Below are 12000 nucleotides of genomic sequence, written 5' to 3'. Positions count from 1 at the left end.
TTGGTTAAGACCACAAATGAGAGACCTATACTCTGATACCACTTGTAGGGTCGAGATGGCAGACTAGAGGGGGGGTGAATAGTCATTTCTAAAACTAATCGTGCCGGCTAATCGAAACTTGTGCGGAATTTTAAACTATTCGATTAGCCAAGACTTTACCCCTCTAACTATAACTCTAAGGCACCTCCAAAAGATCCTACACAAAGCAAATGGAGTGCCGGACTAGCTAGAGATCACCTAAGCAATTCTAATGCAAGGTCACTCAAATCTAAGTACTAGTACTTCACACACCGGGGGAGCTCCTACTTAATTCTAATGAGCAAAAGCAAAAAGCCAACCTAAGCTCACTAGATGCACAATGAACAAGGCTACACAAGTCAAATCCAAAGGCTCAAACTTACTTAGCTACACAAACTAAGCAAGGTAACTAATTGTGCTACACAAGCTAATTAGTTACACTAGGATCTTTACTTCTATACAACACAAGCAAGAAGATGATTAGCAAGCTACACAAGCTAACCAATCACTAGAGTGACTACACAAGCATAAGATATATATGAATGTAAACACAAGGCTTGTGATTTGGAGAATGCAAACCACCGAGAAGAGTAGACAAAGTTGACACGGTGAATTTTATCCTAAGGTTCACTTGGTTGCCACCAAGCTAGTCCCCGTTGAGACAAGCTCCAAGGTTGCCGCCGATCCTCTTACTAGTAGTGAATCTCAAGTCACACTCTCCCACGTGGAGTGCTCACACTGAGCTCTAGCACATGATCCGGCCGGACCACTTGTTGCTCTTCGTGTCTCGCTCAACTAGAGTTGGTCTTCGCGGCTCCCGCGGGGTGAGCACAATACCCCTCACAATCACTTCTCCGGAGCACTGCACAATCTTCTTGCGGGCTTCACGACGGAGACACGCCACCAAGCCGTCCAGGAGGTGGCAACCTCCAAGAGTAACAAGCATCACCGACTTGCAACTCGATCACCTAGTGCCAACTCTTGCACTCTCTCAATGCAATGCACTAGAATCGCTCTCTCACTTAACGATTATGATTAGCACTAGCCACAAGTGAGTTGGAGGGCTCCCAAGCACTCTCCAAAAGGACACCAAGTCCCCAAGGAGCTCAGCACCCCAAAATGGCCGGCCACTACCTCTATTTATAGTGGGAGGACCCAAACTAGCCGTTACCTCAAAAATCCGTCGAAATAGAGTTTTCGCGGACTGTCCGCCTCAGTGAAACTGGACGGTCCGCCATTCAAACCCAATGGCTAGAACTGCAATGATTGCGTGTCATAGTCAACCGTTAGAGCCCCGGGTTGTTGGCGCCACTGGGTGGCCGGACGACCACCCTGGTCGGCCGACGACACAGTGGGCCCCACCGCCTCAAACCTTCGATATGGCATCTTGTCATTGGCTCCCCATGGCGGTTCCTGGAGAAAGAGGCCATGGCTCCCTCCTATAAATACAAGGGGGGTAGAGATTCACAAACACACACACACACCTCAAGCATTCTTGCTTAGTCTATATGCTTAATGGAGTTTAGGAGAAGTCTAGGAGTCATCGAGTCTTCGGAGTTGCTCGAGAGTTCTGGTATAGGTTCATCTCTAGCTCTCTCTTGTAATATTCAGTTGTTTGTAATAGAATTAGACTATGGTTACCGATATCTGCTCGAAGTGTATTCTGAGTTATCGGATATATACTTCGTGATCTGGTTGCATTATCATTCGATGCTTGCATTGCATAATCGCCCTGTCCTTGCGATGGTTAACATATTGGCCTTAGAACTCGATCTATCAACTCTTCTAGTATTCGTATGTTTGCTTTAGTATGATGTCTGTCCATCCGGAGGGTGGGGGCTCTGCGTGGGATACTAGAGTATCGCTTATTATTGTAGACATGGTGTAATATAGACACCATGTATCCCACGCGGAGCCCCCACCCTCTGGATGGACAGACATCATACTAGAGCAAACATACAAATACTGGAACAATTGATAGAGTTCTAAGGCCAATATGTTAACCATCGCAAGCACAGGGCGATCATGCAATGCAAGCACCGAATGATGACGCAACCAGATCAAGAAGCATATATCCGATAACTCAGAACATACTTCGAGCAGATATCGGTAACCATAGTCTAATTCTATTACAAACGACTGAATATAACAAGAGAGAGCTAGAGATGAATCCATATCAGAACTCTCGAGCAACTCTGGGGACTCGATGACTCCTAGACTTCTCCTAAACTCCACTAAGCCTATAGACTACACAAGATTCTTGAGATGAGAGGTGAGTGTGGTGTGTGTGTGTGTGTTCTATTCTCACCCCCTCCCCTTGTATTTATAGGAGGGAGCCATGGGCTGAGATGTAACACCCGGTTTATAAAAGAACATAAACCGAGCAATCATATACGTGCCAGGATCAAGTCACACGTATATACAACAGAATGAACAGTATATCATAGCACATATCACGTAAAAAGATATAATAAAGCGAATACGAATGTTATTTATTACAATAATGACAAAATGTCTGATACAGCGGAAGCAAAGTACAAAATACGAATAAAGCTCTCCGAAGCTGAAGCAGGGCGCCACAGGGACGTCGACTGGGAGACGAAGCACCTAGAAGTCCTCGTAGTCCTGGTAGCGCTGGACGAACTCCCTCGTGTCGGCAGGAACTGAGCAGCAGTAGCGTAGCCAGGAGGAAAAAGTAGAGAAGAGACAAGGGTGAGTACACAACTTGTACTCAACAAGTATAACACAAACTATGAGGCTCTAAGGTTGGCTGACTCAACTGCATTAGCTTTTAAGTGTTGGCAAAATTTTATTAAAGCTATTTACTACGAGTTGATGAGTTACCATTAACCCAGTTACATAGTAATTAATCAGAATTAATTATACTACTACTGAGTACCAAACCGAAACCAAGCCACCAAGGTAAACCCCGAGAAGCACCTCCCTCGTCGGAAGGAGATAACTTCACTAATCAAAAGGAGGATCTGGGCCGCTCATAACCGTGAGCACGGCTAGTATACCAGTTTTACACTCTGCAGAGGTTGCACATCTTTACCCACAAGTCGTGAGCTACGCCAGTTGTTCATCACACTTCCTTATGTGAGATGGCCAGCGACTCACTACGAGGCCTTTAAAAAAAGAATCTCGTTGGTAAGGCGTAACCGCGAGAGTTAGGTCGGCGACGATGGGGCCCACCTCCGGGGGTACAAGCACAGGAGCGCAATCCAAGCACAGACCAAGCCGGAGGAGCAGGGACCATTGAAGCTTACTACTCTTGCCCCGCAGGTAAGTTACTCCAAACCAAAAAGATCTAGTTATTACGCCAAGTCTATCCCATTCTAGCCTTGTGGTAGCGCTGTTGTCCCAGGTTGTCGCTCTATGAACCGGTCCTTATGGAGAGTGGCCAACCAAGCACTAAGCACCGTGCTGGCCCCCTAAACCATGTTTCTAACAAAAGCCAATTTTAACGAGAAGTGAGCCACTCAAGCCACACAGAGTGCCACTCTCAGAATTTAATTCAAGTAAACCATTAATCAATTTAATTAAAAGGACCAGAGTGTGTTATAGCGCAGCAACCTAGCACAACTAACCAAAATGCAACCCAAAGGCATATATAAAGGATATAAAGTGGCTAGGAAATCCTTATAGGCATACAGTATTAAAATGCAGTATGAAATTGTATTTAAAGTGATAGGTTGTTCATGTTACACTTGCCTTCCTCGTACTGCTCCTGCTGCTGCTCAAAGTGCTCGGAAGACGGCTGCTCCGGGTACTGGTACTGGGGCTCCTCAGATGGATCAACGTCTACTCACGAACACATGGCCAAAACAATGCACAATAATAAGCATACAAGCAAACATTAACAAAAACTAAGAAACAGTACATCAATACATAAAAACAGCGCACAAAACTACTCTAGAACTATTCTACGCGTTACAACGATTGCGTGGATATAAAGAACGCTAAAAACGGAGCTAAAACGCATTTTCTGGGCTAAAAACAAGTTCTAGGGGCTTATTTGTAAGAAAACAGAAGTTCCAGGGGCTTTTCTGCCAAAACCGAGGGCTAAACGTAATTAAACTATAGATCCAGGGTCTAACTCGTAAAAGAACAAGAGCAGGACGGCGGGTTCAAAATTTAAAAAGCTCAGGGGGCTGTTTGCTAAAAAATAGGACCAAACCGTAATTATTTTTGACTAAGGCTGGGCCGCGGGTCGAAAACTCAGAACCCGGGGGGTTCTTTAGCAAAAGGGGCGGGCCGAACCGGTATCTTCGGATCTGATCCGTTGGATCGAGATCCGGCGGATTAGATCGAACCGGTACGCGATCTAATCGCGTCCGTCCGCGACGGATCGTGCGGTCCAGGGAGATTGGGCGCGCAGTGGGCGGCGCTGACCGCCGGAGCTGAAGCTCCCGCGGCGGCGCGTCGCCAGAGCAGGCCAAAACGGCGCTTTCGAGCTCGAAACGGGGTGCCGCCTGGCCTGGGAGGAAGCTAGTGGCACGCGTGAACTTCCTATGGGGTTGTTGGGGTTCTGAGAGGCCTAGAGCGGGGAGGTCAAGGGTGGTGGCGGCTCGGCGCGGCGAGGCTTCGCCGGCGGGTGGTGTGCTGACCTCGGGAGCGGCTAAGGGCCTAATCAACTTGCGCAAAAGGAAAATTCGGGGATCCAGGGCGCTCACCGAGGGCGCGGGGCGGACGGATTCGCGGCGCAGGGGACCGGCGGCGAGGTCTGGGCGGCGAGTCGGTGCTGGGTCCGGGGAGAGGTCGATGGGGCGCAGCTCCGGGCCTCCTGGGCGCCTCAGATCGACGCGGGTGCTCCTGCGGTGAGGACAGGGGTTTAGGGGGGGCTCCGGGGTCACCGGCGGCGAGGAAAACGTAGTGGCGGAGGAGCTTACCGGCGGCGTGGGGGCTCTGCTCCGAGCGGAGGCGAGGCGGGGCGATGTGCTAGGGTTGCGGGCGGCGCGAGGAGTGGACGGGGCGCAGGGAGCGCCGGGAACGCGGCGGTGGAGCTCCTGCTCTGACTCCGACGAAGCGCGGCGGGGTGGCGCTAGGGCGCAAAGGCGGCGGCAGCGTGGGGGATAGGGTCCGGGGAGGGTCCGGCTTGGGCGTTTAAAGAGGCCGGGCGGAGATCGCGGCGGGGCGCAGCGGGATAAGGATCCCGGCGTCCTCGCCGGTGATCTCGGGGGCTCTGTTTCGCGGCGGGGAGGAAGGAAAGGGGGAGAGGGAGCCGCTGACGGGTGGGGTCCAGGCGTCGGTGAGAGGGGGGCGAGCGCTGGGCTTGCGTGGGCGCCGGGCGCTGGCGAGCTGGCCTGCGCGGGATGCTGCGTGGCCGCGCTGGGCCGCGGCTGGGCAGGCCGGTGGCGCGCGCGCGCGGGGGAGGAGCGGCTGAGGCGGGGCTGGGCTGCGGAGCGAGCTGGGCCGCGGCTGGGCAGGCTGCGGTAGGGAGGAAACGGGCCGAGGGAAAGAGAGAGCGGGCTGGGCTGGGGAGGGAGAGCTGGTTTGGGCCGCGAGGAAAGGAAATGGGCCGAGGGGAAAAAGATGGGTTGGGTTGTTTTGGTTTTTTTTTTCTTTCTAATTTCTATTTCTCTCCTTTCTAAATCTAATTCAAACAAAGTTTGAATTCAAATTTGAATTTGAATTCAAACCACCCTCAAATAAAATTATGCACCAGCATGAATGCGAAAAAAAAATTAAACCTATGATAAATTTTAATTAATTAAGGAACAAAATTTAGATTAAATGCCAACTAAACACAATAAACCTTAGAAAATTAAATAAAGCCAATTAATTTATTAATAAATACTGAAATTTAAAATTAGGGTGTTACATGAGACCTGCTAAACTGACTTAAGGGACCAGTGAGGAGGCGTCACTTGTCGAGGTTGAGGCGCTGAGGCCCATGGGCCTGGTCGGCCGACCAGCCCATGGCGCCAACCGCCCCAACCTTCTTCTGGTGGGCTGTCCTGTGCTGCCTTGTCTGATCCATGTCGGTCTCATCCCTTCTTGAGTAGTCTGAGCTGGGTTCTTGGGCTACACTTGGTCCATTTGAGCCTGAATCGGTGCTCTGATAAATTCTGTGATTTTATGTCGGGCCAAAGTGTGCTTACAATCTGCATATTAGCTCAGAAACACATCTTGCATTTTCTAGAAGGAAAAGTGTGGTTTAGGGGTTTATTCAGATAAAGATGCGTGTAAGAAATACAAACTCTCATAATTTTCTGATCAAGTTGACACTTAGAAATGATCGTTAGTAAGCGTCAACAGTGGTAAACACCTGTAACTATTGATCCTGGTTTACTGATCCAATATGTCTACCTGGTAGCCATGTGTGCTGGCTGGGACCCATAGGTCCATGTCTTAGGGTTGTGGGCCAAATAAGTCAACACAGGTCCACTGGATAGGTGTGACCCGGACGTCCACGTGTACGAGTACCGGCCATCATGGCTAACACGTGTTAATCCGGGTCTGTTGGTTGGGTCTACATGGTTGTCATGTGTAAGTGTAGTGGGTCGACAGGTAGTCGTGCAGCCACGTGTTGTTTGCCCCGCCCAGCGTGTCCACATCATGGCCACGTGTCATGGTGGTGCCCACATAGATAAGGCATGGGCCTGTTTGAAAGTCAGGCCCCATACGAAACCGCTGTGGTGCTGGCCCAGGTTTGAGTGAGCCACCAGGATCCACTCGATGCGGCCAAGGAAGAAGAAAAGGCCCGATGTGACGTGTTAATGCAGGTATGTTGGTTGGGTCTACATGTCAGACCCGGGACAGCGGGACTGCTCACTGGCACAGATTATTCTAGAGTAGGGAGTAGCACATGGATATGCCCTACCTCTTTTTGTATCAACCCGAATAGGAGTAGAACTAGTCGGCGTACTCGGGAACTAGCCGAACCCCTTGCACTAGGATCCTAACAGAATTCGACTAGGACTTTCCATGTAACCCAGTCCCCCAAGATATATAAGGGCGGGTAGGGACCCCTCAAAACACATCGAACAATACCAGAGGGAATACAAACCACCACACAGGATGTAGGGTATTACGCTCCAGCAGCCCAAACCTGTCTAAATCCTAGTGTTCCTTGCACCATCGCGTTCTGATCTCGGTGAGTCCCTACTCATAACCACTCTCCTCGGGATACCCCTCAGAGAACCCAAAGGTAAAACACCGACAGCTGCGCCCACCGTGGGGCCTCTCGCCAACGATGGTTAGAAGAACCTGATGGCCTCTCTCGATGACAACCCGGTGCTCGAAAAAGGCACCTCCCTTCGCGTCGCTCTTGGAACTTCATCGCCGACGGATCAGGCGGTTTCGAAAGCCGCTCAATCAATCGTGATCCTCCAGAAATTTTAGAAGCCGCGAAGCGCCATGAATTTGACGAATTCATCGATCAGCTCGAGGAAATCGGATTTTTGGACCTCAGCAATGAAGCCCGAATTCAACCCGAATTCGATGCAATCAGATCCAAAACACTATCCGAGTTAGAGGAGGATTTGGAAGACATACACGCAATCAGAACCAAGTCTTCGGAAGAAAAAGTCAAAGACTAGCTTCAAGAAAAACACTCGAAAAAAGAAGCAGTCGAGAAACACTTCTTCAAACATCGATGATATCGATGAAAAGATCGAGCACTGCCTCCAGAAAGCTGAAGACATACTCAGCATCAACACTTCTCTCGAAGAATCCTCCATCCAGTGGACTCTCGACTCTACAGAACTGGAACAAGATCAAGCTTTCACCAAATATCTTGAAGAATTGGATGAACCAATTTCCGAAGATGAATTAGCTGATTGGTCACATGACATCGACCTATTCATGGAAGGATTAAGCAATCCCGACAAGCTTGAAGCTCTCTGGGAGCAGTCCAAAGCAAAGAAGCTGTGGGATGACTCGCACAGGTCATTGGATCAACATTTAGCACAAAATCACCCCACAGAAGACTCTGTTTCAATCGAAGACTACATGAGTCGCTGGTGCAACGTTGTCCAATCTCTGAAATCCCTTACCCCACAAAAGGATCACCGCATGCCGCAGACATTTTCCTCGGAAAAAACGGAACAATTTGGACAAATACAACAAATTCATAAATGAACTCTCAGTTCGAATCGAAGGCGGATGGTCCCCAGCTGACCACATCCCACACGACGAAGACCTTCTGCGACACACTCTCGGACTCTCTCCCCGATTCAAGCAAGATAGGAAAGTCTACCCGGCTTCGGACATAAAAAGAAACCGACTCGCACCACAAACCGATTCAGACAAGAGGACCGAATCCGACAAGAAGTCGACTTCTTCAGTCACTACAAAAGGAGATCGGCAGTCCGTAAATCAGGGAGAGAGCCATCAATTCTCAGAAGACGAAGAACTATCATTCCAGCAAGGTCTCCCACTCAAGGAAAACAACGTCAATTCGAAAATTCGCAGCCACAATTGCGAAATTTTCATGGCCTTTCTTTCGAACGCTACAAACCAAGAAAGTGATTCTACAGCACTGGAAGACTTGGACTACGACGAGTTCCTCTCCTAACCGGAGATAACTGAAACAGCAGCAGCTAGCTGCGAAAATCCTCCACCAGGAATCACAGTCACCGTCCATTTAGACAACAACCCGAAGATGATTCTCAAGACAGAACATCAACAACAACTCGGCAACTCGTCCAACTACTCCAACAATGACTTGCACAATGTTATCAACATTGGCCTCAATGCAAGAACAATCATCATCAACAAAAGAGAAGATAACGAGGAAGTCGAAGCCTACAGTCTGACATCTAATTACCGGATACCTGATATCTACATATACAATTTGCGAAAATGGCGTCGCGACAAGGCAGCACCTCCTTCTCAACCAAAGCAGTCGATGACTGATTCTGCTCACCAGAAAATCCATTCAAAATGCTTCCTGCACCCCAAAGGAAAGCACTCGAGCTTCCAATGCAGCATTCTTCGCAAAGCACTCGGAGCACCTCCAACTTCTGCCAACAAAGACAACAAAGAGCAATTCAACACGAGCAATATACCCTTCCAATGAGGAATTCAGCATGCCAGCTACTCAAGAGAGTCATCTATATATTGGGCTTACCCCCGGCCTGTTATCGCCATAAATTAACAGGGTTAATTAATGGGCCGAGAGTAAGTTGGGCTTAGTGCGGAAATTAGAGAAGGCTTGTGAATCGGCTGTGTTACCACCAGAATTTGGTCTAGAAGGATATGGGCCGAAGCTGCCAATGGGCCTATACAGATTGTCCAGGGAAGAGGCGATTGTGGTCCATGCCAAGAGCCGATGGGCTCTTCTTATCTATGTGCATCGGGAGCCAATGGGCTCTCTTTATCTGTAATCATTAGAGATAGATTAGTTTTCGTATTGGACTAGGTTTTGTTTAACTTGGTCGTCAAGTCTACAAGACTATAAATATGTACCCTCTGACATTCGTAAAGGAAGAACGTCATCACGTTTTGCAAACAACAACTCTCGGCGCACCGCCACCCCTAATTCTAGGGTTTCGTTCAAGTAAGCGCCATGCTGCCCTGATCGCTTCTTGCGATCAGGGCAGCGTTGTTCTTGCTTTTACCTTGGTATTACTCGTACTGAACCGTTTTTTATGGCGAGTAGTGCTAGTTATCCTGATTTTCGTAGCATGATTTTTAGTAGATTCATCGTGCTTTTGTTGCTTATCATCTACGAACATCATGTTATCTCTACGCGATCATGTTTTAATCTTATACTAATTCTCGTTGCATGGAATTAGTCGTGTAGAGATGACACTCTGCTCCTTTTTTATCTAGTAGATCTAATCTGTTATGGTTAGTTCTTATACTTAAGAATTGGTGTAATATCTGCTAGTTTAGCCCTTGCAAACGGGTTGGACGATCCGGCGATGTATTAGATGCTTTGCCTTGATCTTAAGAGGGATTGATCCGGGAATCGGCTTTCACTTGTTCTTAGGCCTCTTTTCCGGTCAAGGTTCGGTTATCTTTTACGCTCGTTAGGCCTAACTACGTGTAGGATGTTCCGATCTAGCAGTGAAACTTTTACCGTTGTGGATTAGATTAGCTAGATTTAATTGAAGCAGTTTTTGCAGTTATTTGCTTTACCCATTACCATCTGGATATGCAGATCCAATCTGACACCGGGACTCGATCGGCTCTTTAAATCCGATGCAAGAGTCGTCCCGGGGAGCCGACCACGGTTCGGACTAATGTTTACACGTGTCTGCGCTTGTAGGCAAATCGTCAAAGGCACGTTCGCACCCTCCTGATCGGGTATAGATCAGGTGGCACGCCCTGCATCTCCGGAAGCGACGGCATGTGCCAGGCAATCAGCCAACCAACTGTCAAATGAAAGGAGAAAAGTACTATACATCACAATGATAAAAGTACTCAAGTGGACCCATATCCACACAAAAGCCAAGAGGACATTACAATAAATCATTCAAGATTCTGGCGCCGGCTCCAAGCCACTGATAACCTTATCAGCGATAGGTTTCATCTCCGCAACATACTCAGAGAATCGCTCCTCTGAGTAGCCAACGGCAATCCCATCACCAATAAGGGACAAGTTCGCAGAAGGGATAAAGGATTTAACTAATCCTAAAGCGTGGGCCAAGTACTCTCTAGAGGCATTGGAGAAAAAGCTACTATGTCTCTGGGGGCTTCACGAAAACGCTCCAGCAGACTCTTCCCAGCAGCTTCCTCGTCCTGCACCATGTCAACGACTACTTTGGCCACCACTTCAAGATCAGCCAACTGCTGGGAGAGCTCCCTGATCTGCTTCATATCACTGACCGTCTGTTTGTTAGCATTAGCCTTGATCTTGGTCAGCTTCTTCACAGCATCTGCGTGACGATACATAATATTGGTCAGATCAGTCACATCGTTATTCTTTCGCGACAACAAGCTTTTTAGCTCCGTCAAAGCAAGAAAACATGAGAATAGAAGAAAACTACTCGAGGGACATAGAAGAAAGAAGAAAATACCCTTCTTCTCCATGGCAGCAGCCTTGACCCTATCCTGCAGCTTAGAGGCCTTCTCCTTTAGAGCATAATTGTCCTGCTCCAAAGTCCCCACCCGGGCTTCCAGCAGCTTGACCTTCTCCGACTGCTCCTGAGAAGACCTCTCAAGAGCAGCCATCTTTTCAAGCTGAAGCGACTGGTCAGCCGTCAGCTGGATACCCTCCCCAGCCCACCGAAGGAACTCGGCCTGCTCCGCGACTTGTTTGGCCAGATTCTGCCAACAAAGCATGATCAAGACAAAGTACTCGACAACAACACAAAAAATCCGAGTACAAAAAGCTACTTACAACGAGAGCAGAATGGCAGCTCAGAATCCCCTAGGCGACAGCAGTCGACTCCCCGACCGGTTTCTCTGCCTCCCGCTGCGACAACTCCAGCAGAACCAGATCAATATTGGCGGCAGATGGAGGACCCTTCGGCTGGTCCTCAGTCTGATTACCTGAAATATACAAAGACAGTTAGCAAAAGCTCGACGGAAAAATGAGTCGACCACATCAAGACTCTCACCAGTGCCAGCAGCAGGAGGTTCCTTGACCGCTTTCTCGGCCACGGGAGTCCCCGCTGTACCGGCAGCAGAATCGCCCAACTGATCATCCCCCCACGACAGGCTGGGAGGCAACTGAGCAATGTTCTTAAGGGAATCAAAAATTCCCTTCTCCGACTCATCAATCCCAAGAGCATCTGGATTGCTACAAAAGCAAGAACTACTCGAACTTCAATCGCAGTATCAAAAGAACAAATGCAAGCAATCGATCAACAGCCACACTTACTGAGAGGAGTGCTTCAGCACGAATTTCTTTGGCTTGACAAACTTCGGGACCACGTTCTATCCCGAAGCACTCTGCCCCTTAGCAGAGCCGCTCCCACCGGACTCAGCCGGTGCAGCAGGAGCCGAGTCGACAGGGCTCACTACAGAGCCCACCGTCTGCCTCTTAGAAGAGGAAGGAGGCTTGAGAAAAAGAAAAGCCATCAAGAG

Source organism: Panicum virgatum, chromosome 2K (assembly GCF_016808335.1).
Source record: "Panicum virgatum strain AP13 chromosome 2K, P.virgatum_v5, whole genome shotgun sequence".
NCBI lineage: Eukaryota > Viridiplantae > Streptophyta > Magnoliopsida > Poales > Poaceae > Panicum > Panicum virgatum.
Note: the sequence above shows the minus strand (reverse complement) of the source record.